The sequence below is a fragment of the Hydra vulgaris genome, chromosome 07 (assembly GCF_038396675.1).
Source record: "Hydra vulgaris chromosome 07, alternate assembly HydraT2T_AEP".
Lineage (NCBI taxonomy): Eukaryota > Metazoa > Cnidaria > Hydrozoa > Anthoathecata > Hydridae > Hydra > Hydra vulgaris.
Genome location: NC_088926.1, coordinates 31,161,155 through 31,182,405, shown reverse-complemented (window position 1 = coordinate 31,182,405; position 21,251 = coordinate 31,161,155). Strand labels below are relative to the sequence as shown.

Sequence of the window (21,251 nt, the reverse complement as noted above, 5' to 3'; positions counted from 1 at the left end):
TACCAACCTCAATTGAATACAGATTATCTAACAAATCTTTAAACGAAAAAAAAAGTCTATTCATAAAGATGCATTAAAAAAGTCTGCATTTTATAACATATCTTTAATACTTTCCAAATCTGAACTCTCCTAACACTAATAAACATAAATTACACATTATTTGGTTTAGTGGAACCGAGACTTTAACAAACATTTTAAAACAATTTGCAACCTCAATTGAATATAGGTTATCTACCAATTCTTTCAAGGAAAAAAATTCTGTTTATAAAGATGCATTAAAACAAATTTATTAAATAATATTTATTAAATAATATTTATTATTTAGTTGTAGAAATATTCTTAAATATAATTGATATAAATTTTTGCATTATATTATTAGCTCCACAAGTTTTTCAACAGAAACACAAAAAAAGATAGCTACAGTTGTATGCCAAATTTTGAGCAACAAACTCATTGCTAGTGTTGCAAACTGCAACAATATTAAAAAACTACATGCCCATTAATTAACCAATGCCTATCAAAAAATATTTTATATATAGCCACTATAACATAAGCTAATGCCAGTTTTACCAAAAAATCCTATATTGTTATCAGGATTATCTTAGCAAATTTCGAATCACTTGAATTTGACATTAGATGCCACTGCAACCCAAAACATGTATTTTTAAAACATATTTTATTTTTTTGCTTTTAATTGCTAAATAGCATGAAACTTAGAGTTTCATAAAATTGTTGTATTTTTTTCATTTAAATTATTTAAATAGAAATAGTTTTTTTAACAATTTAAAAAAGTTATAAAAAAAATCATTTTATCATACTATAACATGGTTTCAAAGGTGTAAGGATTGTGAAAACGTGTTTTAATGTTTATTTGCAGTCCTGTTGTGTAGGGTTAAAAATCAAATCAAAAACCGTAATTGAGGACTTTCATAATGTTATAGTGCATTATTTTTACATAAATTACATAGTTTTAAATAATCATTTATACTTTTTTTCTTAAATAATTGATTGGGTTGATTTATTTGTTGCTTTTTTAATATTGGATTTTTTTGTACCATCATGGTTATGACCGACATGATAAAAAAAAAAAACATTAAAATATTTGCAAAACTTCAAGTAAAAACTATGAAACTCAGCATATAATAATATCAATATGTGCTAAATAAACAAACAAAACGGTTGTTTTTTTTTTATACTGTTCGCTGCATTAAGTTAGGCAAAGTTGTTTTGTTCAGAAGTGGTAAAAAGTAAACATTACAAACATCACACTACATAGAGGTAATATTTGAAAAAATTTTAAGACTTAAATGATGTAACTTTTGCATACAAATTATATATATATATATATATATAAATTTAAATATATATATATATATATATATATATATATATATATATATATATATATATATATATATATATATATATATATATATATATATATATCAATATATACATAAAAATAGAATTGTAAACAATTGATAACATTCACTATTCTGCTTTTAGATTGCTTTTAATGTGTCGTAATTGTTAAAATCTTATTTGTTACAAGAGCTTAAAAACTAATGATATTTTGAAAGTATTTTAGAGAATCGCTTAATTTATTTTAATTTCAAACCTTTCTAAAAATATTTTAAACTAATTAACAAAAATTATTAATTGAATTCAAATTCGGTATTCGGAAAAGATTATATTTCCTAGTAATTTATTTCATAAAACAATCTTATACTTAACATAATCTTTTGTTAGTTTATCACAATTATTTATTTATTTTATATTTGATGCATTCAATGTAGTATTTTTAATAAGGATTATAAACAATTTATAGAAAGATTTTATCAGTTACCAATAAGATATTCGTAAACGTAACTTATGTTCTAAAACTTATTAGGTCAAAAGAACTTAACACGATATTAAATTAATAAGAAACAAAAATACATTTGTGAAAAGAATTCTCTTAAACAAAAGCAATTCTCCCTTTTTTTATACTATTTATTTAATTTATACTATAAATAAAAAATTTTTTGAGTTTCCCTTTGCTTATACAAATCTATGATAATCTTTCATAGAGAGACTGTATTTTAAGTAATAAATAAGTTAGCAGACGATTAGAAAAAAATAATATATTTGAAACTATTTTACATTAATTTGAAACTAAATTTTACACTCAAAGCTTTACTATTTTACATTCCTTCAAACTAAATTAAAATTTTTAAAAGCATATTTAACTTAAAATGTATCAAAATTAAACTGTTTTTTATAGAACAATTTGTTTTTTAAAAAAATTCTCAGTTGCGATTAAAAAAATTTTTTTGTACCTAAAATTTTCTGAATAAATGTCACATAAACGATGTTAAAAGATAATTTGAATATTTTTAAAATAAAGTTTTTGCTTGACAAAACGCTTTCAACATTTTAAAAAAGCAAGCAGCATAATGCTTCTTTACAAGACCTGTCAAAGCATTTTTTTGGCCGAATTTAGTTTCATTAATTTATCTCTAAATTCTTAAATAAAATTTAAAAAAAAAATAAAAATAAAATAGTAATTATGTTTAAATAATAAAACTTTATAGGTTTTCTTTAGGAAGAATTTTATTAAATACTTTTAAATGCTCGAACAATTTTGCTTATGTTCTAATTAATAATAAAAAATGTAGAAAACAAACTATGACACTGTGACTTTAAAAATAAAGTTTGATGTATCAATATTATATAAATATTTCATAATGGTATTGATATAATGTTAATATTATGTTAATATACAACAATAATAATAATAATAATAATAATTTGATAAAAATCTCAAGGAAATGGAAGAGACTATATTTCATCTGAGCTACCAACTCTTGGTGCTGTTCTTCATAAAGCTATAAAGAGTTGTCAGAAAGGAAAGTATATCCATTGGATTGGAAGTTGTGTAACAATGGAAAAAAAGTTTATAATGATGTTCAGGATGTTCACAGAAAAAGATTAACCAAAAAAGTAGAAACTGACAAGATAATGAAGTCTATGTCACAACTGTTTAATATAACTAATTGCAAATGTGCAATTTTATTCTGTAATGAATCAAGTTGTTTGGGATGTGAAACAAAAGTTCATATCAACTGTTAATGTAAAAAGTCAGTTAGGATTCCTATAACAGAGTTAGAATTTATTCATTTGCAAAGAAAAAAAAACACAAAACAACCTCAAATTATGATAAGATCAAAATACTACACAGAGATTAAAAGAAAGCAAATGGGATTTGAGCAATGTAGTAAGAAAGAACAGAAATTCAAGAAAAAGGAGATGATAAATAGTAGCCATTTTAAAAGAACCTATGATGAGGCTTTGGAAAAATGATAAAGAAGAGTGCTCTAAAAGTGAACTCGCATGTTCTAGTTACACTGAACATATTAATTTATTAAACATAAGTAATGATTTCAAAGTAAAGTGAAATCAGATAAAGATTTAAAATACTGATATTACTGCAATAAGATATGACGATTCAAACACTACTGCAGCTGCAATTGCTTCAGGATTTTTAAAAGATTTGGTCTTAAATGAATTTTGTGTTAGGCATTTAATAGAAGAGCTTGATGGGAAAACAACTTCAAAGACAGGGTTTTCTGGACTTATTGGTAAGTTGCTTCTAAGGCTACTGAAAAGGAAAGAAATTACAGTTTCAAGTCAATATCTATAGGTCATGGTTTAATTGAAATTGGTGAGAAAATAATAAAAGAATTATATTCAGATCGACAATATGCTTATAAAATATGCCAGACAGTAATTTCAGGAACACTTACTGAAGGTTTGGCGAACCAAAAACCAAACACTATAGGTCATTCAAGGTGGCTCAACACAATTTCTTCCTTACTTTAATTGCGGGTATGCAAGCATGGGCTAGAGGGAGATGACCTAAGAAACTTGGAACTAATTGTTAAGTTTCTTGTACCAGTATACTTCCTTAAATGGTTCCAAATCAAAGTGAAGCATAGTTGGATAGAAGGCCACACCACATCTTGAACCTACACAACCTTATCAAACTTCAAGATGCAAACGTGCAAAAAGTTATTAAAAAGTATTTGAGATCATCTGCATGGAATTCTCACTCCGAAATGTTATTGCAAACATTACTTTGCAGCCAAAATAAAATTGAAGAGAAAAAAGAGTGCAAGAGCAGAAAATAGATCTATAATGCCTCGTTTCAACAGCAAGAAGGACCTTATTCAATTTTAGCATTCATTTTTAGTACCTCTAGTAGTTATAAAGATTGAGTTGTGAGTTTCATTGTTGTTTGTTAACTTATATAACCTTTATATTTTAAATAAGCATTTATAAAACCAGGTACGCTAAAATAAGGGGTTGGGAGGGATGGAGGTGGGTTTGAAGAAAGGAGGGTTTGAGAAACACTTTAATAATTTTAAAACTGTTCTATATTTACCGATATTAATGAAAAAAGTTTTCAAAGTTTTTTTACCGCCGATATAGGATAGTCCTAGACATAATACAACATTGGTCCCCCTCCCCATTTGAGTTAAATTTTAAAACATATCTATTTTTGCAAATGTTACCATTATTCCGATAAATTTATGCCTTTCTTTAATGTATACAGTACTGGCCAAATTATTACAATAATTGAGAAAAATATCAAAATTAAACTTTATTATGGGCCAAAAAATTTGCCACACAAACAGTGGATGACTGGAAAATGGTAAGTTGTCTAAATTTTTGATTACTTCTATACTGTCCAGAAGAATAAGTTTTAAATTTGATTAGCAACAAACAAATTAAATAAAACTTAATTTAAATTACTAGAATATGATTAATTGTAATAACTGCAAGCCTACAAAAGTAGTTTGTGTGATCCACTGTATATGAGTTGGGTGTGTTTAAGGTATGCTTTTCTGATGAACCAACATTGGAAATATTGGACAACAATTGCTGCTATGCAAGAAGAAGACCAGGAGAAGAACTTCTTCCATAGTGTCTGGTGCAGAAGGTCAAACATCTAACTAAAGTCATGGTTGGGAGAGTGATGGCATGATGAATGCTAAACAGTACTAATGCTAAACAGGCTCGTCTGATTCCTAAACTTGAGGACTGGTTGCCTGATGGGAACTCTATTTACATACAAGATGGGGCACCCTGCCATACTTCAAACATCATCAAGGATTACTTTGTTGACATCGGTATGGAGGTGATGCCCTGGCCGGCAAAAAGTCCTGATATAAACCCAATTGAAGAGATATAGCACAATCTGAAAGACAGAGTAAACGAGGTCACCACCACTAAGTTGACTTAATCGAACGCATTGATCATGTATGGTTTCACAACCTGGATATTACACAGTTAATTTCCAAATACTATGCAAGTATGCCAAGTTGAATTGCAGCGCTTATAAAAACCGAGGGTGGTGCAACCAAATACTAAAAACATATGCACAATGAGTAAATTGTACACAGTACATGTATGTTTGCTAAATTTGGACTTATATCTTGAGCATGAGGAATAAAAACCAGTTTTTAGTGTAAAAAAAAAAATTTCTATCAATTATCATATTAATTTTCCCAGTACTGTATACCTGAAGGCGAAAAAATTCTAAGGGCAGACCTTTTTAGTTAAAGTTAAAAAGTACGGGATGCACTAGTGTACACCTCTGATATATATATATATATATATATATATATATATATATATATATATATATATATATATATATATATATATATATATAATGTTAATTGTAACTTTTGCCATTAATTAGGTTTTTAATAGATACAAAAAGAGAGGGTGTGTTCTGTTCTTTGAAAACTCAACTTTAAAAAGGTTTTTTAAAACTGAGTTTAAACTTTTTTAAACCATTTGCTTCATCAGTAGACTATTGTAATAAGGTACCCAATAAAGTTAAATATTTTTGATGCAGATATTATCTAATCCTATATAAATGGATGAATGATCTTTAAATCTGATCAAAATATGTATTCTATGATAAAATGATCTTTGAGGTCAATATTGTTTATAAAGTTGATTGCTATATATGCCATTTCATTTTAGTATAACATGACTAATGACATCCTTGTGTTGGGATGGGAGTACAGTTTTAAAAAAACCTATTGAATATTTTAAAAAGTTAAAAATTAATCAAAAATGTTACTATTTCAAAAAAAAATTTGAAAAACCTTGGCACAATTTTGATGCAAACATCACCCATTTAATTCAATAAAAGTAACTAAACTTACCATAAGCTCCATGATAAAACCAAATGCAGTAAATAAACATTAACATCTAAAGATTTAAATGAAACTTTTGAATAATTACTTAAAATGCAAGTCCTTCTACAAAAAATAAGATACAAATTATCTTATTAAAGCACAAGTGGTGTAGGTCACATTCTTGTTTTGAGATATTAAAATTTTTTCTACAAATGTTATTTGAAAATCAGTAGCGTAGTAGTAGTAGTAAGTCTGCTATTTATGAGTTACTATAGGAGCTAGAAGTTACACCATTAGTGCATTAAACAGAATGCATTTTTCTAACTCAGAAAATCATAACATCATATCTAACTCAAAAAATAATAAAATTGGAGTTACACCACTTGTGTTTAAATGGGCTCAAATATTGAAAAAATTACCTTTACTTTTTTTTTAAGAGTGCAAGAGAGTAAATGTATCTTTGCATAATTGCGATTACATGAAATATATTGATGAGGTTATAATGAAAGAACTATTTTTCAGACTTCAGTACAAACATTGACTAAAGGTTTAGGCTAAAGCAGTAATTATCCAGATATGAAGGACTTATATCAAAACAGAAGAGCATTTAGCTATTTTTTTTTTTTTTTAATTTAACTTTTACTGAAAAATTGTGATCAAGGTGCCAACAGATTCTACCTGTTGACAAGCTTCCCACCCCTTCTTAATCTATTAGGCTGGTGTAGGTGACTAGCCAACTCATTCTATTATTCCCTAAGGGTACAGCTCCAAAACTCGGTTATATGGTTCTGAAGCCGGTTGGTAGTCAAACATCCCAAACTCTAAGGCAGCTCACAGAGAGGTTGATTCCATCAACAGCTGTAAAAAACTAGATGATCAACAGTGCCATGTGGCGCTTGGATGGTGCCTCTGTTCGTACTTTTGGTGTGCATTGTCGAGGCCACCCTTAAAGCACTTTCTTACATCCTAGGGTTTATTATTGGTAATAGGGCAATTGCTTGGACTAATGACGGTATACTGAGTACAATCTGTGCTTTGAGTCAAAATCTTTAACCAATTTAAAAAATGACTAAAGTATCAAAAAACTATAAAACAAAAAACCATCTTCATCACCAAGTTCTCAAATCTTTCAGTCGCTAATACTTGTGGTCTTCAAAGTAACTTTTCTTTAGTTATCTCTTGCAAAGATCCCCACACCTATTTGCTCTTTATTAGACTAATTTGAGTTCAGCCGTCTTATCTTATGATCGTAGTGTTATTGGTTACCTACCTTCAATTTGTAAAGACTCCAATAATCACATGCTTGGCTTGGGCATTTAAATTCGTAATAGTTCAGCCATTAATTGGGAAACTAGGTTTAAATCCACAAACTATTTTTTTATGCGGATTAGCTTAGCACCACTTCACTCTTTCACCTTTCTCTTTGTTCTATATCGCTCTCCTTCATATCAAGACTGCACTCTTTTGGATATTATTTCTGATTAAATTGACCAACCCCTTTCTCTTTACCTTTCAGTGAATATTGTTGTTGTTGATGACTTTAATGCTCATCACACTGATTGGCTTGGCTCTAGTGTCAGCGACTCTGCATGTGTTAAAGACCACTACTTAAAACCTCACTCTTCTCTGTGGTTTTTCTCTCATTGTGCTGCTACAACATTCAATCATAACCATTACTTCTATATCTATCACCAAAACAATCCTCTAGAAAACAGATCTCTGTTTACTATTGCTAGGAAGCATTGTAATAAAGTCTAACACTAAATCCTGCTATTCTCAGGTCAAAAAATCTCATATTTCATCTCAAAAATTAGACTCCAGAGACTTCTGGAAGATCTTTAACAGTGTTTATAATAAGTGCAAATCTGTTCATCCACCTCTCTTGCATGGTTCAGATATTGTTACCTCACCTAAAGACAAAGCTGAATTGTTGGCTAAGAAATTTTTATTAATCTTGTCTCTTGATTCCACTAAACACACCCTACCAGATATAGTCAACAAACAAAATGATCCAATGCTTGACATTTGTATCACTCTAGCTTTTGTAGGGCATCTAATATTCCATCTATTTTGAAATAATTCTGGAGAGCAATCAGACTCGTTTAGCTACCGTCCCATTAGTCTTCTTCCGATCATAAGCAAAGCTTTTGAGTCTTTCATTAACGAACACTTAATCACTCATCTTGAATCCAGATAAATGCATTTGATAGATGTGGAAAGGTTAAGGCTATTGCTCTCAACATTTCTAAAGCCTTTAATAAAGTTTGGTATACTGGTCTTCTCTATAAGCTCTCATTATACAATCTATCAGGTAAGATCTTTTAGGTTGTTTAACCCTTTCTTACCAATTATAGTATAAAAGTTATTCTCAATGGACAACACTCTTCTTCATTTCCAATTACTGTAGGAGCTCCTCAAGGTAAATCCTTAGCCCCATACTTTCTTTAATTTACATTAACAATCTCCCAGAAAATCGTATATCTAAAGTGGCATTACTTGCCAATGTTTCAACCATTTATTCTGGTCTTGATAAGAAGCCAACACTCTCTGATTGCTTAGAGGAAGCATTTGAGCTAAAAAAGGATTTCCCTTTTTTTTTAGAGCACGGGGCTCTCAATGGCTGGTGAACTTTAACTCAGATAAAACTTTTTTTCAGCAAATAGTTATTGCAACAACCTAGATCTTTGTCTATTTATAAACGGTAAGGTACTCAATGAATCATCTACTCTTTGTCTTCTAGGATTAACTCTTACTTCGGATCTTTCTTTAAAATAATATATCAAATCCATTGCAAAATTAGCATCTGCTATGGTTGCAGATCTTTTTATTGCGCTCACCACTATCATACTCAGGATTCTATTCTTTATCTCTATGAATCTCGAATCTTGTTTGAAATACTGTTGCCATATCTGGAGCAGAACTTCAAATGATGCCCTTTCTCTTTTAGACAAAGTGCAAAAACACCTTGTAAACTTAGATAGACCTGCTTATGCAGCCAATCTTCAACCATTTTCAAATCATGCAAATGTTGCCTCTCTTTCTGTTTTCACTAAATACTATAAAGGGCGCTGTTCTAAAGAGATAGCACCTCTTATGCCATCAACTAAAATTCTTTTTCATGTTACACATCATTCAACTAAGCCATATCCTTTTACTGTGACTGTTCCTAAGTGCTCCAAAAGTTCTCATTTGTCTAGTTCTTTTCCTTAAACACCAGTTCTTTGAATATCGCTTCCTTTATCTTGTTTTCCTGATTCATACAATTTGCTATCTTTTAAGTCCCCTGTTAATCATTTTCTTGCTTTACAAACTTCATATTTTCTTTTCCAGTAACTCTAATAGTGGTTACTGGTAGCCTTGTTGGAAGTGCAGATGTTTTAAAAAAAAAAAAAAATCAAAATGTGCAAAATATATCAAGGCAGTTTTAAAATAAATCAACAAATGTAAAAGAGAGAGAGAGAGAGATTAAATATAAATAGATTGTTAGCCAGCCCAATGACACCCCATATACTACAGAATATCTAATGAATTTAAAATTACTAAACTTCAATGACCTATTTTTTTTATGAAGTAATATTACTATATCAAAAAATATTCTTAATAACACAAAAACCCTGTAAAAATATATTCTTGACTAACACCCTGATATATATATATATATATATATATATATATATATATATATATATATATATATATATATATTATATATATATATATATATATATATATATAATTTAATCTAGGTCTTGAAGCAAATGTTTTTAGGTCTATATTGTGTAGAATATCCATATTAAGATGACTATGACACATGTTGGTACAAAAATATGAGTCTGTTTTTCTCAAAATCTTTAAATACTTTTTTTGCAACTGTACAATTAAAAATTTAAGTTAAAGTATTAAAACCTATTTCAATAGTTTTTGTGAAACCTAGATGCTTTGGAATGGGAATTGCTCAAAAAATGTAAAAACCTGAACGCCATTAACAGTTAATAAAAATGACAAGTTTTCTGCAATTTACTTAACCAGATAGAATACAAAATATTATATTAGTGAAACTGAAAGCAAGAAGTACACAATACTTCAAGTACGCAAAAAAGAAATTAAAAATTGCAATTTTTGAACAAGTTGAAGAAATTATTAATACAATATTATTCAAATTTTTAAAAAGAATAGAAAACCTTAATTTAAACCTTAATTTTTCAAAAATTTTATCAACATCCATAATCCATAAAGAATCCATAATCCAAAAAGAATCTATCAAATTTTAAATAATTATAATTGTTGAAGGCTTCAGCAATTATTATAACTGTTTAAGGCTTAAACATTCATAAACTTTAATAATTATATATGTTTAAGGCTTCTAGTAATTATAATTGTTTAAGGCTTAAAAAATTATAATTATTTAAATTTTATACTTTTTTTTTTGTTTCTTTGCGAAATCTCAAGAGCTAAAACTTAATCTTACATAAAATTCTTTTTAAATAATCTTTTTTTTTAATTTTGAGTGATCTTGTTTTTAACTGCATCTAATAATTGCACCATTAATTCAAAAATTCAACAAGAAAATTGAAGTCTTTGGTGCTATGAATTTAGATATCGTACTAGTGAATTTAAATCTAACAATAATTGTCAATGTAAAACCCAATTAAAATAAAACTATTTTAATTAAGTTACGCATTGTTGCAATAATGATTGATAATGATTTGGATAAAATAATTATTAAAATTTTAATTTTTTTCTTTTAACTAATTATTATTTTGTAAATAAATTAGATTATTTCAAGTTTCAAATTAGATTTGACAGATAAAAGCGAATTAGCTCTTACAAAAAATACAAACATTTTGTTGAAAGATAGCAAAAAATAAACAAAATAATAGAATATTTAAATCAGTCATAAAAATTACATAAATCACTTTAACTACAATTATCGTTAGAGTTTTTGTTCACATGGTTATGAGAAAATAACAGCGTAAATCACAAACGTAAATAAACAAGCATCGGTGCTTGTTCAATATCTACAATAAAGTACAATAATAAATTATAAATTTTTTTGTTTTCAAACTTATTTATATTGTTTTACATTTAGCTAAAGCAGGACTTCTAGAAAATCATAATGCACTTTTTATGCTTAATTCTTGATAAAAATATGTCCATAGTGAAATAATAATAGACTTTTATATAACAAAGTTAAATAGCTTCAATAAATCGTTAAGAGGCTGCCCATAAATTAAGTCAACAATTTTTTAGCTATTTTTTTCTCGCCCTCCTCTTTTTCATTAACTTGTCAAACCTCTAGAGACTCTCTCTCCTCCATAAAATTATGTTAGCCATAAATAACCAATCCATTCTTCCTTCGCACCTGAATAAATCAATGCAATAATAGTGTTGAAAGTTTATCACAATTTATGTACAGGTCACAATCCGTGAATGTGTCAACCCTCTTCACTTTAACTATAGACCTTATCCTTTTTCACAGTGAAAGTTATTTATTTATAATAGAGTCTAGTATAACAAAAAATGCACAAGTTACATAAACTAGGGGTTGGCAACTTTGTGAGACGGAGTAGCTAAAAGTTACAATTTATAAAGTATTTTTGTTTATAAAGAGCTTCTAACATCTTTATTATAATATTTTTTTATTGTTTGTGTATGAGTAAAGAGTTGCATCTTGAAATCAAGAGAATCGTATGAGGTTTGCGAGTTACAGGTTGTTGACCCCTGGTATAAGCGTTTAAGTTATTGTAAAAAATTCATGTACTTGCATAAATCCTTTTTGTTTTCTCATTAGAATATCTAACGCCAGCTTTGAAAAGATGATAGTGTTACGAGTTAACATCTCGTGTGTGCTTATTTAGTTATGTATGTGTCGGGTCTTTTTGAAGCACAAAACAATTTTTTAAAAGTGGTAGAATAAATAGATTTATCAAAATACTGCAGGAATATAAATAACTTTATTAAAAAACTAAAAGTTTTGCGAGTGCGTAACACAGGTCTGTTAACGCTGCCTAAGTTTCCTTTTTTTTAAGTAATTTAATTTATATAAAGAAGTAACATTGTTGACATCGACTTGCCATGACTTTCCCCTACCCCAGGTCCCATTTGTCTAAAATTGTCAAAAAATTTTGACCCTCTCCCCCATATTTTGTTGACGTATCTAATATACATAACTTAATTTCGTACCTAAACGAAACTATATGATAAAAAAAACATATTTTTAAAAACCATTAAAAATAAATGAAGGTATTTTCAATTACTAACATAATTTTTTCTGTTTCTGTTTGACAAAGCAAAAGTCAGTTTGGTAGAAAAATCAAATTTTTGTAAGACTTTATTTGATTTTTGTACTAAACTGATTTCTGTCATTCATTTTTTTTTGCTCAAACTGTGTTTCTGATGAATGTTTTATGAGTGCTTTCTTGTATAGTATTAGCGCTTTAGTTGAAGAATGGCATGTTTGGTTAAATTATTTTTTTTAAATACCATATTGGTTTTCGTATAGCATTTTATTTTTAATAAGATATAGTAAATTCAGTTATATGTTATTGTCACTAAAAGCTAGGCAGTGATAGAAAAACAGCGGATTGTCATTACAGAAAAGGAACCGGCAGGACAACGACTAATCATTACTACGCTAAGCATTGTCATTTTGTTGTTCGTATTTATCTGGATCACGCATGGGATTTCTATTGATTTTCATTTAGAAAGCCTTTTTGAAGCCCATATATTTAATTAGCAACTTTTTTTTAAATATTTTAAATTGTTTTTAGCAGAAAACAATTTAAAATATTTAAAAATAGCGTGCTTTTCATTAGTTTAAGGACAATAAAATGTGTTTGGTGCATTATTACTTGGTCTGACATTTTTAGTTCTTATGACAAAATTTTAAAAACAGATCTGGATTTTAAAAGTTATTTGAGTAACAAAAAGCAAATAATATACAATAAATTGATTTAAAACCATTTGACAATGGTATTTTTCTTCGATTAAATTGATAGCATCGCAACTATGATTCCTGATAGATATCTGCCTCAGTTTTTATCTTTTTTCTCTATTAGTGTTGCATCCATTTTAGTTTTTATAAAATAAAAATAAAACAATATCACAACATTGTAATTTATTGCATATATACTTATACAACATTGTTACAACACATGGCGGACGACACGAGTTTTAAAATGGATGGGCACAATTGTCATTTTCTAAAAAAAATTATCTATATCTTATAGCCCCCTGCCCTCTCCCCCTGGTTTTGTCGGCTTTGCAACACATATACAATGTTGCCACAACAGATCTATAACAGATATACAATATGGTTACCATGTTACCATCACATTTATTTTTATTAGTGATGAATAAACTTGAAGCCATTAACATGACATCAAAACTTTTTTTATAACTTTGTGAACTAAAATGTAATCAATATCACAATGAAAATTTACAATTATTAACAAGTGAAGGATACTTACAGTTTTATTAATTCAAACATATAGTACATGGATTATTATGTACTGGGATTGTTATGAGATACAGAACAGACGCGTTTTAAAAGCTTTTAAAAGTTTTTAATGGCAAAAAAAGTTTACATCAGCACAATTAAAAGAAATAATCGAAGTTCATGAAAATACCAGTAAATTTTAAAAATTTCTCAATTCAATTTTTAAAGTAATTTTAAAAATTGAATTGAGAAACTAGAAAATAAATCAACTTGAATGATGAAAACATGATATTGAAATAGGAACTGTCAGAGTCAAACAAATCTGTCGAATTCGTAAGTAAAAACAACAATTAAATTAAAAAAAACAGAGTCTAAAAATCATAAGATATAAGTAAAAATGTTAAAAATGAAAATAATAACATAAAAGAAAAAATAGCAGAGCTAGGAGACAGAAATCGAAGAAATAAGCTGAAGTTTGTTGGGATCGAAAAAAGCGACAATGAAACTTGAAACAAATACTCAAAAATAAACTTAAAATTCAAGAATACTTTGTAATCGATATAGCTTATCATAATATATAGGGGAGAAGCGGGCAAGTTAATACGAGGGCAAATTGATACAAAGCTAATAAAACAGCTATTACACTAATTGCGCGAATAAGATTTGGTACGGGAAATAGCTTTTTAGTTTCCTAACGTCCGATGTAAAAAGATTTCCGTTCATTTCAAAATTGATCAAGCTGGGAAGCATTTTGTAAATAGAGCAACTTTCAAAAAAAACTGACAACGTATTTCGTAAGAGATTTTACAAAAATGGTAAGTACATTTAGCTCATCAACCCATAAATTTAAGAAAACATTGCTAAATGATTTTGTATATGTCATTTGTTTGTTCGTTGATTCTGTTAAAACTAAAGGGGCACGTTGGTACAAACCACTTGGGGCAAATTAATACACTGAATCATCTTACCCCTTTGATAAGGCATTTGAATATGGTCGAAAATATTTTTGTTTATGTATTTGCATTAATGCAGTTAAATTGTTTGGTGTAGACTAATGTTTTTTTTTCTCGCAAAGATAGTAAATAGGTAAATAGGCCTAATAAAACATTGTTAGACCTACGGCCTAATTATTATTAATACCACTATTTAAAACTTTTGCAATCCAATCTTTTGGATTGCAATCCAACTAAGTTGTTCCATTCTTATATTTCACGTTTCTTAAAAAACGCGCCCTAATTTTAAAATCCGCCAATGAAAATTGAGCCCATGAAATGCATAATGGTATAAGTCACTTTTTTCAATATTTTGAATTATTGCCACCATTGGTTAGCATTTTGTTTATTCTATTACATGGCAGAATGGTATAAGTCTAATGATATCGATAATGATGCTGGAACTGTTTTTTGTTATGCTCCTCACTAAACAGCTGATGATATTTCTGGTTTATTTCTTGATATTCTGTGTTATTGTGATGATATTTGGTTGATATCTTGATATATGCGGCTGTGGCGCAGTGGTTAGAGCACTTGCTTTATAAGCAGCTGTTTTTGTTTACAGCCATAGTGATATTAGTCAGACTTATACCAAACTAGATATGAGTGACTTATACCAATATGCATCTCAGTGGCTCAATTATAACAGAGTTTAAGTTGCCGTACCGCTAGTATCAATGTTTTCGTATATTTGTAAACACTTTAAAAGTTCGTATTGTAATTATATTGGTATTAAATATATTTAAATTACCAGAGAAAGTAAACATTTTTAGTTTTTTATAATTTCAGCTGGTGCGAACATATAAAAGGAAAACTACTTTTGGGGCCTCATCGGAAGTTCTTAAACTTGCTGCTGAGGAAGTTATTTCAAAAAAGCAAAAGTCTCAGAACTGTCGCCTTGACCCATGGCTTAGATAAAATGATATTACTTCGTTTCTGCAAAAAAGCCAAGGAAAGAGTTTTTACATCTGGTTATCCCAAACACAAACTATTATTTACTGCTGCAGAGGAGCTTGAACTTGTTAATTATCTGCTAGACGCAGCGAAAATGTTTTTTGGTCTTTCGCCAAAAGAAACAAAAAAGCTTGCATATCAGTATGCTAAGAGTCTACAAAAAATAATTCCTTGTTCCTGGCATGCCATTTAATCTGCAGGAGTAGACTGGTTTAAAGGGCTCATGAAAAGACATGAAAATGTTCTGTCTATCAGAAGCGGCCAATGCAGCCTCTTGACATTCCCGCTATATGTTGTAATGCATTAAAGCTTGCCATGTCATCTGCTAACATACAGTTAGGCTTCAAATCTACAAGGATTTTCGTTTTAATCGTTTTTGGATTGACGCTGTCCTGTTTCTGCCCTCGCCTGTTAGTGACAAGCCAGATCCTACAGTTTCTGGAGGTGTCGATTCTGCTTTGAACGTGGAGGAAATTGCTACTGCTGAAAACAATGGTCATCTTCAAGTAGACGTCACTATGAACTGAGCTTCATTTGAATTTCAACCGTCGACATCAGTTCTTTCAGATTCATTAGCGATATGTAAGAAAAGCCCAGTAGCTTCTGCACTCCACATCTGCTTGAACTATTTTTTATGCCAATAGTCAAGCTACAGATGTACAGAGGGTACTCCTGCTTTTATTTGTAAAAATTGTTTAGAGTGATTAAAAAAAAACACATCATTTTTTAGCTTGTTTACTTAATTTTTTGTATTTGTTTACTTAATCTTATGTGTTTTTTTACCTGTTTACCTAAACTTTTATGTTTTTTTACCTAATCTTTTGTGTTTGATTACTTAATTAGTTTTTTAAAGCTTCATTTTTAAGTCTTATTAAATGTATCAACTTGCACCATGGTGTGTATCAACTTGCCCCACCATGGGGCAGGTTGATACACAAATCTTTACCTTACTTTTTGTGCTGTATTTATTTTAATTATGTTCTAATCAATAAAATTGTGGTACTAAAATATGCAGGATACTTAGTGTTACATTTACAAGTTACTATTTCCACTCTAAATATAATATTTAGCTTTTAATGTCAGAAAATATAAAAAGTGTATAAACGTGTATAAAAAGTGTATAAACTCCTCTCCCCTATTATAGATAATCGAAGATTTATTTAATGAAACTATTAAAAAGGACGTAATCAAAAACGATATCTCAGACCAATTTTCCAATATTTTTCTCTAATAATATTAATAACAAAATATTGCCACGAACAAAACCAATTTCATATGAAACGTATTTTTCATGAAGCAAATTGAACATGGTTTAAGGAACAATTATCTTTACTACATTGTGAACATATCAACATTCTAAACGACGTAAACTCAGTCAGCAACACTTTTTTAAAAACATTCTTTGAAACATACGAATCAGATTTCAATAAATACGAATCAGAAACAATAAATTACCATGGACCACCAAGGAACTAAGAAAATCTTCGAAAATTAAACAAAAACAATACATTAAAAAAAACATATATTAAATATCTAAAATATTAACTAAATTCTAAACGCTCTTGGGAAATCATTCAAGAAATTACATGCAGAAACAAAACAAAAATGTCTTTACCCAAAACCATTAAATTAAACAAAGAGTTTTTGGTCAATCAAGAAAAGATAGCTGCTAAACTAAATAAATGTTTTTTTTTGTTGGCCAAAAACTAGCCAAAAAAATTCATCCTACTGATAACTTTGAAAATTGTTTTCCTAACATCACATCTTAACTTCTTTGAGCTAACTTTTGATAAATTTGAATGTGCTTTTAAAATGCTCAAACGAAACAATGCCTTCGCCACAAATGATTTCAATGAAAACATTGCTATTAATTCATATGATTATTTAAAAAAATTTTCTTTTTAGGATATTTTCATGTTCCATCAGACAAAGAATTTTCTCTCATCTAAGTTTAGCAAAAACCGTACTATATACATTCTTTGCGTTTTCTCAAAGAATTTTTAGAAATAATTTTTTATAAAAGAGTATATAAAAACCGATTAAGTAATAACCTCATATATAACAATTAATATTGTTTCAAAAAAAATAATTCTACGGAACATACATATATCCAGTTTTCAAGAAGTATAACTAAATCGTTTGAAAACTCCCAACATGCTTTGGGAGTTTTCATAGATTTAGCAAAAGCATTAGATACCATAGATCATGAAATTCTTCTAAACAAATTACAATATTATGGAATAACTAGTGATGTTTTAAAATGGATTACAAACGATCTAAGTAATCGCAAGCAATTTGTCCGTTTTGATTCAAATTGGCATAAAAATTTGCTTGTTATTACATGTGGAGTGCCCCAGGAATCAATATTATAACCCTTACAATTTCTTATTTACATCAATGATCTTTATAAAGCCTCAAGCTTAATGACTATTGTGTTTGCAGAATAATTTGTTCTTATCTTACAGTAACTTAAACTCTCTATTTGAAAACATGAACTAATTAAAATCTCTGATTGGTTTAAGACAAATAATCTCTCATTATTGATAAAACAAATTGATTTTTTTTTTCACCCTCATTTAAAAAAAACTTACTGCCAAATGACATGCCTTGTCATTTGTTAGCTTCATCGGATTTTTAGGCGTTTATATTGATAAAAATCTCTCATGGAAAAAGCTCATTGTAAACTTGGGCAGTAAAATATCTAAAACTATTGGAATGTATATTATATAAAACAAGAAACATCCTAAATAAGCAAACCTTAACTCAGCCATATGATTAATTTATCCATTGCCATCTAAACTATGCAAACGTTGCATGGAGTAGTACAAATAAAAGTAAACGTGAACCAATATATCGTCAACAATACATGTTACACACCTTATTAATTTTAGGGATAGTTTTACTCACGCCAAGCTTCTCCTAATTGAGATGAATATTTTATTATATAAAAGCTAAATGTTTTTTGTTTTATATATATATATGTAACAAAAGGTTTATTTCCTAAACCCTTTCATTTTTTAAAATTCTCAAAATTTTGACGCATGCTTCTTATGTTCAAGTGTAGTATAGAAAAAGAACTTATATCTTTTTCAATTTTAAATTCATAGGGATCAAAATATTTTTTTTTATTAAACTCATTTAAGTTCCTTGAAAAATATTTAAGTTCTCTTTAGAAGGATTATTAAAAAGATTGTACTCAAAAGGATAAGAATTTAAATTTTCAAAATCAACTTTCTTTAAAACATTAATCGCCATTTTTGATAAATAAAAGAATAATCTTATATATGAAAAAATTTGTAATAAAAATATAATTTGTTTATTTATTTTTATATATGATATGCAAACTTTGACTTCCGTTCGATTTGTCTTGTTTGAATTCACGAACTAATAGTTTATTATATATAACTTTGACAAAATAACAATTTTGCCTATGGGCATTCATCTATGCAAATAGCTCCTTGCAAATTTTTCTCGTCGTCTCACTAAAATCTTCGTTAATATTAATATTCGTACCTTTAAGTTTGGAGACCTTTTCCATTATTATTTTTTATTTTCAAAACCGTGCAGTTTTAAAACAACAGTTTTCTCTCGACCGAGATTTACTTTGCCAACTCTATGTGCTCGTTCAATTTTTATTTTTCGATCAATTTCAAGCTTCTTAGCAAACAATTTCTTCACTTTAGTTTTGATGACTTCAAAATCTTTCTCGAAAATTACTTCTCCTGCTCTGATCTTCCAAATCAACGCTTTTTAGTTTGAGGTCACAGTTATCCGATGAAGTTTTCCCTTAAATTTTTTTTACATTTATTATTTTTTCCGTTACTTTGTTAATTTTTTCATCAAATGATTTTACCTTGTCATCACACATATCATCAACAAAGGTCATACCAACTTGAATTTCGTGAAGTTCATTCCTTAAATCTTGAACATTTTTTTGAAACGATTCAATCTGTAGGTTAAAGCTATAAACCCTTAGTAGCCATTAACCCATAGGTAAAAGGTTATTTGTGCATTTTATATTTATGTCCTCGCGTGTTGTTTTTGTTGTAAATAAAAAAAAGTATAGATTTACCAAGTAAGACCATGTTATGCAGAATTTTAAAGCAAGTTGATATTCATATTTTACACGCCTTATTTCAAGCGACTCCAAATCAAGCAACTGAAGTCAGTTATAGTAGATCAAATTGGTTAAGTGCAGGATTTTCTTTGTAAAACGTTTTTGCACGTTCTCAACTACCTTTATCAGTTCAGCATGAAATGACGACAAAACTGGGGAGCAATATTCAAATACAGGCCTAATGTATGTATTGAAGGCTCTTACTAAAATACTAGGATCGCGGGACTTGAAACGTTTTGAAATAAGGCATGGTCTAATATTAGCTGCATGTACAACGTTTGAAATATGCTTTTTATAGTTTAGTTGTGAATCCAAAGTCAACTTTTTCATTAACTGAGATCTATTGGAATAGAAGACCAAGCTAAAATATGATCTCCTAACTTATATTTAAAGTTAATGCATTTTTGTTGAACTAGACTCTATTAAAAATAATTGTCTTTCACTGTGTCTAAATTAAACGTAAAGAGGGTTTAGGTCTAAAGTTAAATTGCTGAGGGTTGACACATTCAAGGATTGTGACTCTGCACTGTTTATAAATTGTGATAAATTTTTCATACTATTATGGCAATAGATATATTCAGAAGGAAAGGAAACGGAATGGGGGAAGGATGTTATCGAATACTAACGTAAGTTTATGGAAGAGAGAGAGTCTCTGGAGGTTTGAAAAATTAATAAAAAAGAGGAGGGCGAGAAAAAAATAGCTAAAAAATTGTTGACTTAATTTATGGGCAGCCTCTTAACGATTTATTGAAGCTATTTAACTTTGTTATATAAAAGTCTATTATTATTTCACTATGGACATATTTTTATCAAGAATTAAGCATAAAAAGTGCATTATGATTTTCTAGAAGTCCTGCTTTAGCTAAATGTAAAACAATATAAATAAGTTTGAAAACAAAAAAATTTATAATTTATTATTGTACTTTATTGTAGATATTGAACAAGCACCGATGCTTGTTTATTTACGTTTGTGATTTACGCTGTTATTTTCTCATAACCATGTGAACAAAAACTCTAACGATAATTGTAGTTAAAGTGATTTATGTAATTTTTATGACTGATTTAAATATTCTATTATTTTGTTTATTTTTTGCTATCTTTCAACAAAATGTTTGTATTTTTTGTAAGAGCTAATTCGCTTTTATCTGTCAAATCTAATTTGAAACTTGAAATAATCTAATTTATTTACAAAATAATAATTAGTTAAAAGAAAAAAATTAAAATTTTAATAATTATTTTATCCAAATCATTATCAATCATTATTGCAACAATGCGTAACTTAATTAAAATAGTTTTATTTTAATTGGGTTTTACATTGACAATTATTGTTAGATTTAAATTCACTAGTACGATATCTAAATTCATAGCACCAAAGACTTCAATTTTCTTGTTGAATTTTTGAATTAATGGTGCAATTATTAGATGCAGTTAAAAACAAGATCACTCAAAATTAAAAAAAAAGATTATTTAAAAAGAATTTTATGTAAGATTAAGTTTTAGCTCTTGAGATTTCGCAAAGAAACAAAAAAAAAAGTATAAAATTTAAATAATTATAA

At 28.4% G+C, this 21,251-nt stretch overlaps 1 long non-coding RNA gene across 1 annotated transcript; it reads left to right on the top strand.

Annotated features, from left to right (window-relative positions):
• The first annotated feature begins 14,910 nt into the window (after window positions 1-14,910).
• LOC136082153 (uncharacterized) lies at window positions 14,911-16,307 on the top strand. Its single transcript, XR_010639438.1, has 2 exons — window positions 14,911-15,332; window positions 15,414-16,307. It is a non-coding gene; the product is annotated as an uncharacterized LOC136082153 (long non-coding RNA).
• Window positions 16,308-21,251: the final 4,944 nt, after the last annotated feature.